This window comes from Ovis canadensis, chromosome 9, assembly GCF_042477335.2.
Source record: "Ovis canadensis isolate MfBH-ARS-UI-01 breed Bighorn chromosome 9, ARS-UI_OviCan_v2, whole genome shotgun sequence".
NCBI lineage: Eukaryota > Metazoa > Chordata > Mammalia > Artiodactyla > Bovidae > Ovis > Ovis canadensis.
The window spans coordinates 42661028-42676841 of record NC_091253.1 but is presented as its reverse complement, the minus strand read 5'-3'; the positions used below and the strand labels follow the sequence as shown (position 1 = coordinate 42676841).

Sequence of the window (15814 nt, the reverse complement as noted above, 5' to 3'; positions counted from 1 at the left end):
ATAGACCTATAACCAGTAAGACTGAATCAGTAATTAAAAAAAAAAAAATCTCCCAACAAAGAAAAGCCCCAGATCAAGATGGCTTCACTGGTGAATTTTACCAAGGATTTAGGGAAGAATTAATGCCAGTCCTCTCAAATTTTCCCCAGAAATTAAAGATGAGAGAACACTTTCTAATGGGTGTTATGAAGTCGGCATTTCAGTTCAGTTCAGTCGCTCAGTCATGTCCGACTCTGCGACCCCATGAATCGCAGCACGCCAGGCCTCCCTGTTTATCACCATCTCCCGGAGTTCACTCAGACTCACGTCCATTGAGTCCGTGATGCCATCCAGCCATCTCATCCTCTGTCATCCCCTTCTCCTCCTCTGTCATCCCCTTCTCCTCCTGCCCCCAGTCCCTCCCAGCATCAGAGTCTTTTCCAGTGAGTCAACTCTTCTCATGAGGTGGCCAAAGAACTGTAGCTTCAGCTTTAGCATCATTCATTCCAAAGAAATCCCAGGGTTGATCTCCTTCATAATGGATTGGTTGGATCTCCTTGCAGTCCAAGGGACTCTCAAGAGTCTTCTCCAACACCACAGTTCAAGAGCATCAATTCTTCGGCGCTCAGCCTTCTTCACAGTCCAGCTCTCACATCCATACATGACCACAGGAAAAACCATATCCTTGACTAGACGGACCTTAGTCGGCAAAGTAATGTCTCTGCTTTTGAATATACTATCTAGGTTGGTTATAACTTTTCTTCCAAGGAGTAAGCGTCTTTTAATTTCATGGCTGCAATCACCATCTGCAGTGATTTTGGAGCCCCCCAAAATAAAGTCTGACACTGTTTCCACTGTTTCCCCATCTATTTCCCATGAAGTGATGGGACCAGATGCCATGATCTTTGTTTTCTGAATGTTGAGCTTTAAGCCAACTTTTTCGCTCTCTCACTTTCATCCGGAGGCTTTTTTAGCTCCTCTTCACTTTCTGTCATCTGCATATCTGAGGTTATTGATATTTCTCTCAGCAATCTTGATTCCAGCTTGTGCTTCTTCCAGTCCAGCGTTTCTCATGATGTACTCTGCATAGAAGTTAAATAAGCAAGGTGACAATATACAGCCTTGACGTACTCCTTTTCCTGTTTGGAACCAGTCTGTTGTTCCATGTCCAGTTCTAACTGTTGCTTCCTGACCTGCATACAGATTTCTCAAGAGGCAGGTTAGATGGTCTGGTATTCCCATCTCTTTCAGAATTTTCCACAGTTTATTGTGATCCACACAGTCAAAGGCTTTGGCATAGTCAATAAAGCAGAAATAGATGTTTTTCTGGAACTCTCTTGCTTTTTCCATGATCCAGCGGATGTTGGCAATTTGATCTCTGGTTCCTCTGCCTTTTCTAAAACCAGCTTGAACATCAGGAAGTTCACAGTTCACGTATTGCTGAAGCCTGGCTTGGAGAATTTTGAGCATTACTTTACCAGCATGTGAGATGATGCAATTGTGCGGTAGTTTGAGCATTCTTTGGCATTGCCTTTCTTTGGGATTGGAATGAAAACTGACCTCTTCCGGTCCTGTGGCCACCGCTGAGTTTTCCAAATTTGCTGGCATATTGAGTGCAGCACTTTCACAGCATCATCTTTCAGGATTTGAAACAGCTCAACTGGAATTCCATCACCTCCACTAGCTTTGTTCGTAGTGATGCTTTCTAAGGCCCACTTGACTTCACTTTCCAAGATGTCTGGCTCTAGATTAGTGATCACATCATGATGATTATCTGGGTCGTGAAGATCTTTTTTGTACAGTTCTTCCATGTATTCTTGCCATCTCTTCTTAATATCTTCTGCTTCTGTTAGGTCCATACCATTTCTGTCCTTTATCGAGCCCATCTTTGCATGAAATGTTCCCTTGGTATCTCTAATTTTCTTGAAGAGATCTCTAGTCTTTCCCATTCTGTTGTTTTCCTCTATTTCTTTGCATTGATCACTGAAGGCTTTCTTATCTCTTCTTGCTATTCTTTGGAACTCTGCATTCAGATGCTTATATCTTTCCTTTTCTCCTTTGCTTTTCACCTCTCTTCTTGTCACAGCTATTTGTAAGGCCTCCCCAGACAGCCATTTTGCTTTTTTGCATTTCTTTTCCATGGGGATGGTCTTGATCCCTGTCTCCTGTACAATGTCACAAACCTCATTCCATAGTTCATCAGGCACTCTATCTATCAGATCTAGGCCCTTAAATCTATTTCTCACTTCCACTGTATAATCATAAGGGATTTGATTTAGGTCATACCTGAATGGTCTAGCAGTTTTCCCTACTTCAATTTGAGTCTGAATTTGGCAATAAGGAGTTCATGATCTGAGCCACAGTCAGCTCCTGGTCTTGTTTTTGTTGATTGTATAGAGCTTCTCCATCTTTGGCTGCATAGAATATAATCAATCTGATTTCGGTGTTGACCATCTGATGATGTCCATATGTAGAGTCTTCTCTTGTGTTGTTGGAAAAGGGTGTTTGCTATGACCAGTGCATTTTCTTGGCAAAATTCTATTAGTCTTTGCCCTGCTTCATTCCGCCTTCCAAGGCCAAATTTGCCTGTTACTCCAGGTGTTTCTTGACTTCCTACTTTTGCATTCCAGTCCCCTGTAATGAAAAGGACATCTTTTGGGGATGTTAATTCTAAAAGGTCTTGTAGGGTCTTCATAGAACCGTTCAACTTCAGCTTCTTCAGCGTTACTGGTTGGGGCATAGACTTGGATAACTGTGATATTGAATGGTTTGCCTTGGAGACGAACAGAGATCATTCTGTCGTTTTTGAGATTTCATCCAAGTACTGCATTTGGGACTCTTTTGTTGACTATGATGGCTACTCCATTTCTTCTGAGGGATTCTTGCCCGCAGTAGTAGATATAATGGTCATCTGAGTTAAATTCACCCATTCCAGTCCATTTTAGTTCGCTGATTCCTAGAATGTCGACGTTCACCCTTGCCATCTCTTGTTTGACCACTTCCAATTTGCCTTGATTCATGGACCTGACATTCCAGGTTCCTATGCAATATTGCTCTTTACAGCATCGAATCTTGCTTCTATCACCAGTCACATCCACAGCTGGGTATTGTTTTTGCTTTGGCTCCATCCCTTCATTCTTTCTGGAGTTATTTCTCCATTGATCTCCAGTAGCATATTGGGCACCGAATGACCTGGAGAGTTCCTCTTTTGGTATCCTATCATTTTGCCTTTTCATTACTGTTCATGGAGTTCTCAAGGCAAGAATACTGAAGTGGCTTGCCATTCCCTTCTCCAGTGGACCACACTCTGTCAGACCTCTCCACCATGACCCGCCCATCTTGGGTTGCCCCACAGGCATGGCTTGGTTTCATTGAGTTAGACAAGGCTGTGGTCCTAGTGTGATTAGATTGACTAGTTTTCTGTGAGTATGGTTTCAGTGTGTCTGCCCTCTGATGCCCTCTTGCAACACCTACCACCTTACTTGGGTTTCTCTTACCTTGGGCGTGGGGTATCTCTTCACGGCTGCTCCAGCAAAGCACAGCCGCTGCTCCTTACCTTGGACGAGGGGTATCTCCTTACCGCTGCCGTTCCTGACCTTCAACGTGGGATAGCTCCTCTAGAAGTCAGCATTCACTTTCTAATGTGTGTTATGAAGTCGGCATTACACGATACCAAAGCCTGACAAAGACAGTGCAAGAAGAGGAAACTGCAGACCAACATCCCTCATGAATATTGAAGCAAAAAATCTCAACAAAATACCAGAAAGCTAAAATCAGCTGCATAGTGAGATGACTGTACACCATGACCAAGTGGGACATATTCCAGGAATGCAAAGTGTGTTCACATGATACCCACATTAATAGGATGAAGAAAAAAATCACATTGTAGTCCCAATTGGTGCAGTAAAAGCATTAGACAAATTCACCACCCTTTCACGATTAAAAAACACTCAAAAACCTAGGAATAAAAGGAAACTTCATCAATATCATAAAGTCCACATCTGAAAACCCTACATCTAATGTCATTCTCAGTAGTGAAAGACTGAAAGCTTTTCCCATAAGATCAGCAGTAAGATAAGGATGCCCACTTTGTCACTTCCTTTTAATGCATTGGTTTTAGAAGAATTAGGCAAGATAAGGGGATCAAAGTTACCCAAATTGGAAAGGAAGAAATAAAATTTATCTCTGTTCACTGGTGACCTGATCTTATATGTAGAAAATACTAAAAATGCCAAAAAACAACTTAGAGAACTAAGAACCTAATTCAGCAAAGAGGCAGGATACAATCATCACACAAAAGTCAGAAGCATTTCTGTACACTAACAATGAAGAATTTGTAATGGAAATTATGAAAACCATTTCATTTGCAATAGCATAAAAATAAGACTGAACAATGTTGAAAACATTGCTGAAAGAAACTAAAAAAGACATACCTAAATGGAAAGACAGCCCATATTCACAGATTGGAAGACCTAACCTTGTTAAGATGAGAGTATACTGACGTGGCTGCAGGTAAGCACGCAGGCAGGAACATAAGCAGATGTGCCAGGATCTGAAGGGAAGGAGGTGCCTCTGCCGCAGGGCTGTGTTCACACCTGCTCCCAAAGGAGATATCTGCCTCCTTCCCACAGGTGAGCCAGTGCTCTGCACCTGGGAAGGGGTGCAGCTGCGGACAGAGTGGCTGCTCCTTTACTGCCCCTGGGTCTCCGCCTGACCACTCCTGTGGCCAGCCCAGCCAGACAGCCCAGGGAAGGAACCGCACAAAACACAGCTTCAGGGCTTCCCTGGTGGCTCAGTGGTAAAGAATCTGCTGCTGCAGGAGACAGGGCTATGATCCCTAATCTGGGAATATCCTACACCCCACTAAGCCGGTGCGCCACAACTTTTGAGCCTGTGTTCTAAAGCCCGGGAACGGCAGCTACTGAGCCCACACCACAGCTGCTGAAGCCAACATGCCCTGGAGCCTGTGCTCCGCAACAAGAGAAGCCAACGAGCTGAGAAGCCCATGCACCGCAACGAGAGAATAGCCCCGGCTCTCTGCAACTAGAGAAAGCCTGTAAAGAAGACCCAGCACAGCCAAAAATAATAAATTAAATTGTGTTTTAAAAAATAGTTACAGCTTAACCAAGTTGACAGGGAACACAGCCACCACACATGGAATATTTATAACCCAAGAAAGAAAGTCTGTTGACAAGTCAGGAGGCTGCAAATGCTTCATGTAAGGCCATTGGACTGTGTTCTAGCTTTGATTGTAACTGACATCTCCTTCCAGTTGTCTAAGAAATTCAACGTGCAGATTTGAGGACACTCATCATGTTGGTTTGCACAGAGCCTCTTTTCCCATTCAAACTGTAATTTTATGCTTGAAGAGACATCAGAAAGATTTATTAAATATATTTTAGATTATTTCCAAATTCATAAAATATTTTGATAGTGCTAACTTGTGTGCATATGTATCTGATTATTTTAGATACGTCTGAGCTTACAGTGAATTCACTTTTTCTTTTTTTTTCCCCACCTTAATCTAGAGTAGTTTTTTTCACATACTGCTTTCAAAACTAAATGTATCAGGCTTCCCTGATGATCCAGGGGTTAAAAATCTACCTGCCAATGTAGGGGATATGGGTTTAATCCCTGGTACAGGAAAATCCCACATGCCAAGGGCCAAGTAAGCTGGTGCACCACAACTATTGAGCCTGTACACTCTAGAGCCCATGCTTTGCAATGAGAGAAGCCACCGCAGTGAGAAACCAGTGCACAACAGCTACATAGTAGCCCCTGCTCACTGCAAGTAGAGAAAGTCTGTGCACAACAAGGAAGATTTGGCACAGCCAAAATAAAAATAAATAAGTAAAATTGTAAAAAAAAATGCATCTTCTGATGGTTGAAATAGGTGTTTCAATTGCCATCTCCCTGCTGTTGCCATTTATAAAACACTTGAAAATTTTTTTTAACATTTTTGACAGTTTCAAACTTAAAGCAGTAAAAGGAAAAATTGTAAAACACAAACAAACTATGAAATGGACTGAGAAGCTCACTGGCTATGTGTGATGGAAACATGTCTGGGTAACCTGATTCGGCAGGTTCTCTGCTCCTTTTGCTGTCTTTACGCTATTTTACAACTCATTAATTTGTAAACAAAAAACTGGTAATGATCCATGATTTTTGTCCACAGAAATACAAATCAGTTGTGTCCAGTAGTTTGCTATGGATTATTCCCTGTGGTGGGATTCCCAGGTGACTCAGTGATAGAGAATCTGCCTGCACAGGCAGGAGACACAGGAGATGTGGGTTCAATCCCTGGGTAGGGAAGATTCCCTGGAGAAGGAAATGGTAACCCACTCCAGTATTCTTGCCTGGGAAATCCCATGAATGGAGGAGCCTGACAGTGTACAGTCCATGGGGTCGCAAATAGTTGTACATGACTGAGCACACACACGTGCATTCCCTGTGTGTAGTTCCATTTTGCTTCAATTTATAAATTAATGCCAATATTCTTCCAGTTTTCATTTGAACCAACTGTAATTTCTTTTGGATTCTCTGATTAATAAGTTAAAATCTTTGACAATCATTTTATCTTTCTCCATGTCTTGATTGTATCTTCAAAAAGTCGCCTTTTACCAACAGCAAGAGTGAACCAAGAACTTCCAGATGCCATCTGAGCCACTAGGAAGCCTACTAAGAGACATTTCTAAGTATAAAAGATCAACTTAAAAAGTATCAGCAGATACATGCTTGACTTTATCCTATAATCTATAGACAATTTATTAGAATATGTAATAAATCCATACACCTTTTCCAAAGGAATACCCAAGATAGAAGTAGCAATAAAGTTATAACTGACAGTCACCACAGATTAAATAATTTAGATAAAGCTTACCTCTCTCAAAGAGATGGACTCTGGGCAAGTGGTTCAGAAGGAAATACAGTGTGCTTTTAACTTTGTATGAAAAACAATGTTCAGTCCCATGTTGCTGAACATATTTGTTTTTGCCAAATAAATCCTTTACTTCAAATTTCTGTCCGAATGTTTTATTAAAACTCCACTTCTGGCCTTTGTTTTGGAATTTGTTACTTTTGTTGCCACCTCCTGGTTGCTGTCCTCTGAAGCTTTTACTTCCTTCCCACTGTCCCCTGACACCTTGGTTGTTCTCGGGCTGTCCCCTGAAGCCTCAACTGCCTTCCCCCTGTTGCGATATCGCTCCCGTGGTCCTTCTAGCTCTGGTTGCCCTGTGGCCACAGAAAGGTTCCAATAGCCATGAATCATTCCACTTTTCCTGTTCTTCTGTTACTGATGCAGTAGGGATATCAAAGCAAACATCCTGCTTTCCTTCGAGAAAGACCATTCTCTTCACTTTGGAATCAGTATCCAAGCATAACTAATGTTTGGCGTCTCAGTTGAGCATTGCAGATCATGGTCACAAAGCCCGTGTTTGAGTTGATCAAGGAGCGCTGATCTATTGATGTGGCACTGGAAAACTGGGTCAGGGCTGCTGCCAAGGCTTCCACAGCTCCCTCCTCAATCAGCTTCTCAGCTGACTGCTTGAAGTGACCAATCGCAGTGGGAGGCACAGAGTCCAAGAGCCTGATGGCACCTTTGCTAGAAGCTTTTTTATTATCTCTGCTGCAGAAGAAATACCTGTTCGCTTAAATTTAATTCCCACTTTTTGCTCCACTTTGGCTAACTGGTATTCTTCCTTGTGCTGATAAAAGCAGATGCAAACCCTGGTCTCTTCAGCTGTGTTCACCCAGAATGGTGAATGTAGGACTCCACATCCTTTGGTGGGGATCTTATAACAACCAGATCAACCTCAGGGATGTCTAACCTATGTGCAGCAACATTGGTTGCAACCAGAACTGCAACATCATCGTTTCTAAAACCTTTCAGAATGATTTCTCCTTCCTTCTATGGAATGTCTCTGTGTAAAGACTGGGAATCCTGCTTTATGGCCACATTCTGTGACAACTCCTGGGCTTCTTCCTTCGTTTCACAAAATGTGATAGTGTGCCCTTGATAACCACTGTACACTCAGCTCACGTCCCCAATAACTGCTGCCCTCTCAGTCCAGTGGCACTTGATAGCCAGAGGCTCTACAGTTATTGCTGTTTTCTGTGTCTTTTTACCAATCAGGACTGCCTGTTCATATATAGATTTCATGTATTTTTTAGCAACATTATACACCTAATGAGGGCAAGTTGCAGAAAAGACCAATGTTTGGGGATTGTCTTCTGAATCTTTCTTGTATGCTACATATAAAATCTCTTCCACTTGATCAGCAAAGCCCATGTCCAACATCTGGTCAACTTCAGGACATCATGCCTAAGTGTGTTGAGAAGCTTTGCTTATATTCCATATGGTGAATTTTAGCAAGAGCCCATGGGACTACAAGTGCACTCCAGTTATATTTATGTATTTCTTCCACTCCCTAGAGCACTCAAGCCCTGCACTAGGCCCTGAGGAGGAGAGAGGAGACCCACAACAGTAGGTACAGAAGGTCCCAGAGAGGTGGGTGCAGGGCAGTGGGAGGACCTGGGGACATCCCTGATCTTGGAGAACAGGTGGGACTTGGTCAGATAAAGCATTTGTGTAGAAGCACCAAGTGGGGGAGCATAACACATCCAGGGGTGAGTTGGGGGCAGTGGAAGGAAGGTTGGTGTCTTCTCCACATGGGCTGCTGTAAAAAAATGAAATACCAGAGACTAGGTGGCAATAGAAATGTATTTCTCACATTTCTGAGGCCTGGGAAGTCCAGGGTCATGGCACCAGCAGATTCAGGGTCCGGTGAGGGCCCTTTCCCGGGTTACAGGAGGCCTATTGTGTGCTCATGGCATGGTCTCGGGCCTCTGTTACAAAAGAGTGCTGCTTCTATCGTAAGGCTCTGCAGTCACCCCACCCCACCCCCACCCCCCACCCCCGCCTGCCAAATGCTACCCACTAATACCATCACCTCGGGTATCAGGTTTCAACATAGGAATTTTAGGGGGACTGAACATTCAGCCCACAACAGTTGGAGACCTGGATAGGCCCCCTCCAGCCTGAATGAAGTCCTCTTTGAAGGACTGCACATGGCAGGTCCTGCCAACAGGAGTCTGTTTTTCTTTGGGAAGATGTGGCCCTGTCTTTAGGGGTGGGGTAGGAGAGTGCCTCTGGAGAAGGCAATGGCACCCCACTCCAGTACTCTTGCCTGGAAAATCCCAAGGGCGGAGGAGCCTGGTAGACTGCAGTCTATGGGGTCATGGAGAGTCAGACACGACTGAGTGGCTTCACTTTCACTTTTCACTTTCCTGCATTGGAGAAGGAAATGACAACCCACTCCAATGTTCTTGCCTGGAGAACCCCAGGGACAGGAGAGCCTGGTGGGCTGCCGTCTCTGGGGTCGCACAGAGTCGGACACGACTGAAGCGACTTAGCAGCAGCAGCAGGAGAGTGCCTCACTGCCCACATGGCTCAGCTGCTGCCTCTGTGTACACTGTGTTACCCAGAATCCAGGGACAAAGGGCTCGGCCCCTCAGGGCCAGTGGAGCTGGACAAAATGGAAAAAAATTCTCATTTGCCTCTTCTTGATGCATCATCTTCAGTTTATCTGGGACATTTTTCCAAAGATGGCCAACAGGCACATGAAAAGAGGCCCAGTATTTCTAATCATGAGCGAAATGCAAATCAAAACTACAATGAGATACCACCTCACACCTCTCAGAATGGTTGTCATTAAAAAAAGAATAATAACGAATGCCAAGTGTTGGTGAGGATGTGGAGAAAAGAGAACGCTTGTGCACCGGTGGTAGGAATGTAAACCCATGCAGCCACTGTGGAAAACAATATGGAGCATCCTCAAAAACCTAAACAGCTACTGTTTGGTCTAGCAATTCCACTCCTGGGCATGTATCCCAAAAGGAACCAAGACAGTAATTGGGAAAAAAAACATGCACCCCAGTATTCATTGCAGCACTGCTTATAATAGCTCAGGAATGGAAGCAATCTAAGTGTCCATCAGCAAATGAATGGATAAGGATGATGTGGTGCGTATATACGGTTGATATTACTCAGCCATCAAAAAAGAATCTTGCCATTTGCAATAACATAGATGGACTTGGAGGGTATTATGCTAAGTGAAATAAGTCAGACAAACTGTATGATATCATTTAAATGACTCTAAAAAATAAAACCAGTGACTATAACAAGAAAGACTCACAGATGTAGAGAACAAAACTGTGGTTACCAGTGGGAACCAGAGTGATGGAGGGGCACGTAGGGAGAATGGAGGAGTAAGAGGCGTGAACCACTAGGTATACAATAAACCAGCTACAAGTTCCCTGACCCAGGAATATAGCCAGTACTTTATAGTAACCTCTTAACAATTGTGAATCACTATGCTATACGCCTGAAACTGATATAATATGGTAAATCAACTGTGCCTTCCCAAAAAGTTGATATACCTATGGCACCTTCATATCTAGTTATTGATATGCAGAGGGCACAAGATGTAAAAGTAAAATATTATTACTGTTTAAATGGGCTTATCAACAGCATGAATTAATCTTTCCTTGGTGGATAAATGTCTAATTTCTTTAATAACAGCTATTAATTAAGCAACCCAATAGTTTGATGTGACATTAACTTTGTTCTGGTCTTCATTGCTCAGTTGGTAAAGAATCCACCTGCAATGCAGATCCCAGTTCGATTCCTGGGTTGGGAAGATCCACTGGAGAAAGGATAGGCTACCCAATCCAGTATTCTTGGGCTTCCCTTCTGGCTCAGCTGGTAAAGAATCTGCCTGTAACGCGGGAGACCTGGGTTTGATCCCTGGGTTGGCAAGATACCTTGGAGAAGGGAAAGGCCACCCACTCCAGTATTCTGGCCTGGAGAATTCCATAGACTGTATAGTCCATGGGGTCACAAAGAGTCGGACTTTCACTTTCTTTCTAACCTTGTTCTAAAAGAATCATTAAGGTGTAAAGTTAATAGTTTAGAAGGCACCTGGACCCCACAGTCAAAGCCTGTCTCATGGAACTGTCTGTCCTTCATCCATAAGAAGTTGAGTTTATGTAGGATCATCCACAGCCCAGAAATCTGACGTTGAGAACAAGTGAGTAGAGTGTTTCTTGAAAATTCTCCAATCTGGCATCTTTTCTTCTCACTTACAAATTCATTCTGAGCAAAAATTCACATTTGGCAGTGTTTTGATGTGGAAATCCTTCCAGATATTTTGCATCTTGACAGCAAACTCCAGAGTTAAACTGCGGCTAGGCTGATTGGGTAAGTTTAGGTCCTGAGACAGAGCCACTGAAAGGGTCCGCTCAGGTCCCATGGAGCCATTGTTATAAATGTGCAGAGACAGTTACTCAGTGAGTCACCGAGGACAGGCTGTACCTGGTTCTGAAGCTTTCTTCTCTGTGACTGTAATTTTTACTTCTTTGCCTGCTTTTACTGTATCCTTTTTTAATTTTCAGGAATCTTATAAGAAACAGTCATTGAACTTTATTCCTAAGTCAAATGTGGCTTTGCTGTAATGATGCCAAAAGTCTTAAGGAGCAACATGAAGCCAATTGAATCATTATTCCCCAGTGCTTCAGCCCTTTTCAAGGTTCAGAGGGAAGAGACTTCATCCGTTTAACATACACATCGCTGAACTTGAGTTTGGCCCTCTGGTTGTGCAAAACTTTAGAATGTATCTGATATGGTAGAAATAGGTTTCAGGGATCTTTTACTGTAAGCCCTTTTTGAAATAATCACAGCAGATAGCTTATAGAAATCGTTAGCACAGATGCTATATGTTCTATAATATTACAATATAACCTTCCAACTAAGGGAAGACTGTTTTCATCTTTGTGAGATTATGTGTTCAGGGTTCACAGCAATTCAGGCCAGCAGATCACACACTCTGCCTGTGAAATCCCACTGAAGACAGAGTGGCCGTGCCGGAAGCACAGCCCTCAGAGGAACAGACAGGAAGTTGGAGACTGAATTTTATGAGCCGGAAATGTCACTGAATTGGATGTTTTCAATAAAGACTGATATTCTGTTGGGTAGAGCAGGGCCCCTGTTTAGCTACTCCCAGGTGGTTCTGGAGCAAACACTGCGGAAGGCTGTCCATTCCTCAAAGACAGCTCTCCACCCTTGCAGGAATCAGCCCTGCATTTCAGCCCCCATGCCAGGAGACCCCACAAAGGTAAGGCAGCTGGATCAGCTGCTTCTCTTTCACGAGAGAAGGAGCTGGACCAGTGTCCTTCTCCATCCCTCCCTTGTCCAGGGCCGCAGAGACGTGCCTGTTAAACGGGACCAGTGCTGCCCTGCGGAGCTGCTGAGAGGGGAGAACACTGCACACGGGCCGCGTGGTGTGTGTGTGTGAAATAAAACATGGAATCCATTACTTGGTCTCGGCAGAGCCTGATAAAGCCTTGGGAAACAGAAAACAGTGGAAGTGTTATTTGCTCAGGTGTGTCCAACTCTTTGCAACCACCTGGATGGTAGCCTTCTAGGCTCCTCTGTCCGTGGACTTCTCCAGGCAAACATACTGGAGTGGGTTGCCATGCTCTTCTCCAGGAGATCTTCCCTACCCAGGGATCGAACCCAGGTCTCCCGCATCGTGGGCACATTCTTTACCATCGGAGCCACCAGGGAAGCTTGAAAAACATAGAAGCAGATCTTAAATACAACTTTCCATTTGCAACAGTAGACAGAGAGCAGTGAGAGAAAAGAATCCAAAGAATAAACACCTCTGAGGTTTTAAGTTTTGTTTTGTTTTAGATTCCACGTAAAAGAGATCATACAGTATTTTTGTCTTTCTCTGTCTGATTTATTTCCCTTGGCATAATGCCCTCTAGTCCATCCATGTTGTCACAAAGGGCAGGATTTCCTTTTTTATGGATGAATGATATTCCATTGTGTGTATATGTACATACGTGTATGTATAATTACATATATGTATTTATATAGAATTTCACATCTTGTTTATCCACTCATCCACCAATGGACACAGGTCGTTTCCATGTGTTGGCTGTTGTGAATAATGCTGCAATGATCATGAGGCCCATGAGGTTTTATAAATTGTTCTTTTAATCTGGAAAACTTACAGTTGCCTTGGAAAAGGTCCCTGCCTTCATGGAGCCTATGTGCTAATGGAAGTAGACAAACAGCAGACTTAAACAGTACATACATGAGACACTTTCCCATCATGATAAGTACTGAAAAGCAAATGGGGCAACAGAAGAAGAACAACAGAGTTGGCCCCGTTCTTTAGGGCGGTCAGTGAGGGAGGGGCCCTCTCAGAGGGTTGCAGCTCAGATAATAGGGCAGAGCTCCTGTGAAGCCTGGAGAGAGCCCAGGCAGGGGTCGGCGGCTGAAAGAGGAGGGCCTGGGACCTGGGGAATGGGCCTCTGGGAGGGAAGTCCTGGTATCTGTCATAGGCCTTAGTAATGGGCTTATTTGGCCACCAGAGGAAGTCCAGTGTGACTGAAAGTGTGTTAGTGTTGTGTCCCTGAGGTCCCAGAGACAGCTGGAGCCAGATCCTGCAGTGTTTTACTTATGAATGACAAGAAGTTTCTATTTTAACTAGAACAGGCAAACTTGGAAAGGTTTTTAAGAACAGGATATGTAGTGTGAAATCATGTAGCATTGCCAGATTGCAGTAATGTGATTTGTTTTAAAATGATCAATGCTGATATTTAAGGGTTGTTGTTATCAGTCACTAACTAATTGTTGTCCAATTCTTTGCTACCCCATGGATGCACATCAGGCTCCTGTGTCCTCCACAGGACAAATTCACGTCCATTGAGTCAGTGATGCTCTCTAATCATCTCATCCTCTGTTACCCCATCTCCTTCCTGTCCTCAATCTTTCCCAGCATCAGGGACTTTTCCAGTGAGTCGGCTCTTTGCATCAGGTGGCCAAAGTATTGGAGCTTCAGCATTAGTCCTTCCAATGAATATTCGGGACTGATTTCCTTTTGGATTGACTAGTTTGATCTCCTTACAGTTCCAGGGACTCTCAAGAGTCTTCTCTAGCACCACAGCTCAAATGCATCAATTCTTTGGTGCTCAGACTTCTTTATGGTCCAGCTCTTACATCCATACATGACTATTGGAAAAACCGTAGCTTTGACTACATGGACTTTTGTCAGCCAAGTGGTCTCTGCTTTTAATACTTTGTCTAGGTTTGTCATAGCTTTTCTTCCAGGAAGCAAGTCTTTTAATTTCATGGCTGTAGTCACCATACTGTCAGAAGTGGTTTTGGAGCCCAAGAAAATAAAATCTGTCACTGTTTACAGTTTTCCCCCATCTGTTTGCCATGAAGTGATGGGACCAGAGGCCATGATCTTAAGTTTTTTAAAGTTGAGTTTCAAGCCAGCTTTCTCACTGTCCTCTTTCATCAACAGGCTCTTTAGTGCCTCTTCACTTTCTGCCATTAGAGTGGTATCACCTGCATATCTGAGGTTATTTGTTCTGGAAATCTTGATTCCAGCTTGTGATTCATTCAGCCCTCCTTATCACATTATGTACTCTGCATGTAAGTTTAAATGAGCAGGGTGACAATATACAGCCTTAATGAACTCCTTTCCCAATTTTGAACCAGTCAGTTGTTCCATATAAGATTCTAACTGTTGCTTCTTGATCGCGCACAGATTTCTCAGAAGACAGGTAAGGGGATGTGGTATTTCCATTTTTTAAGAATTTTCCAGTTTGTTGTGATCCACACAGTCAAAGGCGTTAGTATAGTCAATGAAGCAGATATTTTTCTGAAATTTCTTTCCTTTTTCTGTGATCAGATGTTGGCAATTTGATCTCTGGTTCCTCTGTCTTTTCTAAATCTAGCTTGAACATCTGAAAGTTCTCGGTTGAAGCCTGGCTTGGAGAATTTTGAGCATTACTTTGCTAGTGTGCGAGATGAGTGTAATTGCGCAGTAGTTTGAACATTCTTTGGCATTGCCTTTCTTTGGGATTGGAATGAAAACTGACCTTTTCCAGTCCTGTGGCCACCGCTGAGTTTTCCAAATTTGCTGGCATATTGAGTGCAGCACTTTCACAGCATCATCTTTTAGGATTTGAAATAGCTCAGCTGGAATTCCATCACCTCCACTAACTTTGTTTACAGTAATGCTTCCTAAGACCCACTTGACTTCACACTTCAGGATGTCTAGCTCTAGGTTAAGTGACACACCATTGTAGATATCCAGATCAATACAATCTCTGGGGTTCAAATGTACTACTTACTCTCAAAATCTGACAAGAACACAATATTTACATTGCCCCAGATTGTCTCCTCACAAGATACTTCTAATTTAAAAAGGAAAAAAAAACACCAAAAACATAATTTACAATGAAGAAACCAGAATACCACTTTACTCAGGTGATAAAGTTCAACCTCAGCAGTAAAGGTCAGGTTCATGACCCCCTGGTGTGATGCGCTGAGGACACAGCCTCACCTGTGCTGCTGCTGCCAAAGGGTCCCCAGAATCCAACCAGAAAGATGTCAGACAGACCCAAATTGAGAGACATCTCCCAAAGCTGTGGCCTGCACTCCTTAAAAATGTCAGAGTCACAAAAAGATAAGACTGAGGAATGCTCCAGAATGAAGAGGACATGAAAACTAAATGCACCTTGTGATCCTAAAGCAGAAACCTGAATTTCTTAGTTTTACTATGAGCGTTATTGAGACATTTGATGAATTCTGAATGTCTGTAGATTAGGTAACGAATAACTTTTTTAAAAAAAATTAATTTTTGCCACTGCATGGCAGTGAGATCTTAACTCCCCAACCAGGGACTGAACCCACGCCCCCTGCAGTGGAAACACTCATTAACCGCTGGACCACCAGGAAAGTCCCTGAATTTTTGAT

At 43.3% G+C, this 15814-nt stretch overlaps 1 pseudogene; it reads right to left on the bottom strand.

The window, feature by feature from the left end:
- Positions 1–7151: 7151 nt before the first annotated feature.
- On the bottom strand, positions 7152–8358 carry LOC138446245 (nucleolar RNA helicase 2 pseudogene; annotated as a pseudogene).
- Positions 8359–15814: the final 7456 nt, after the last annotated feature.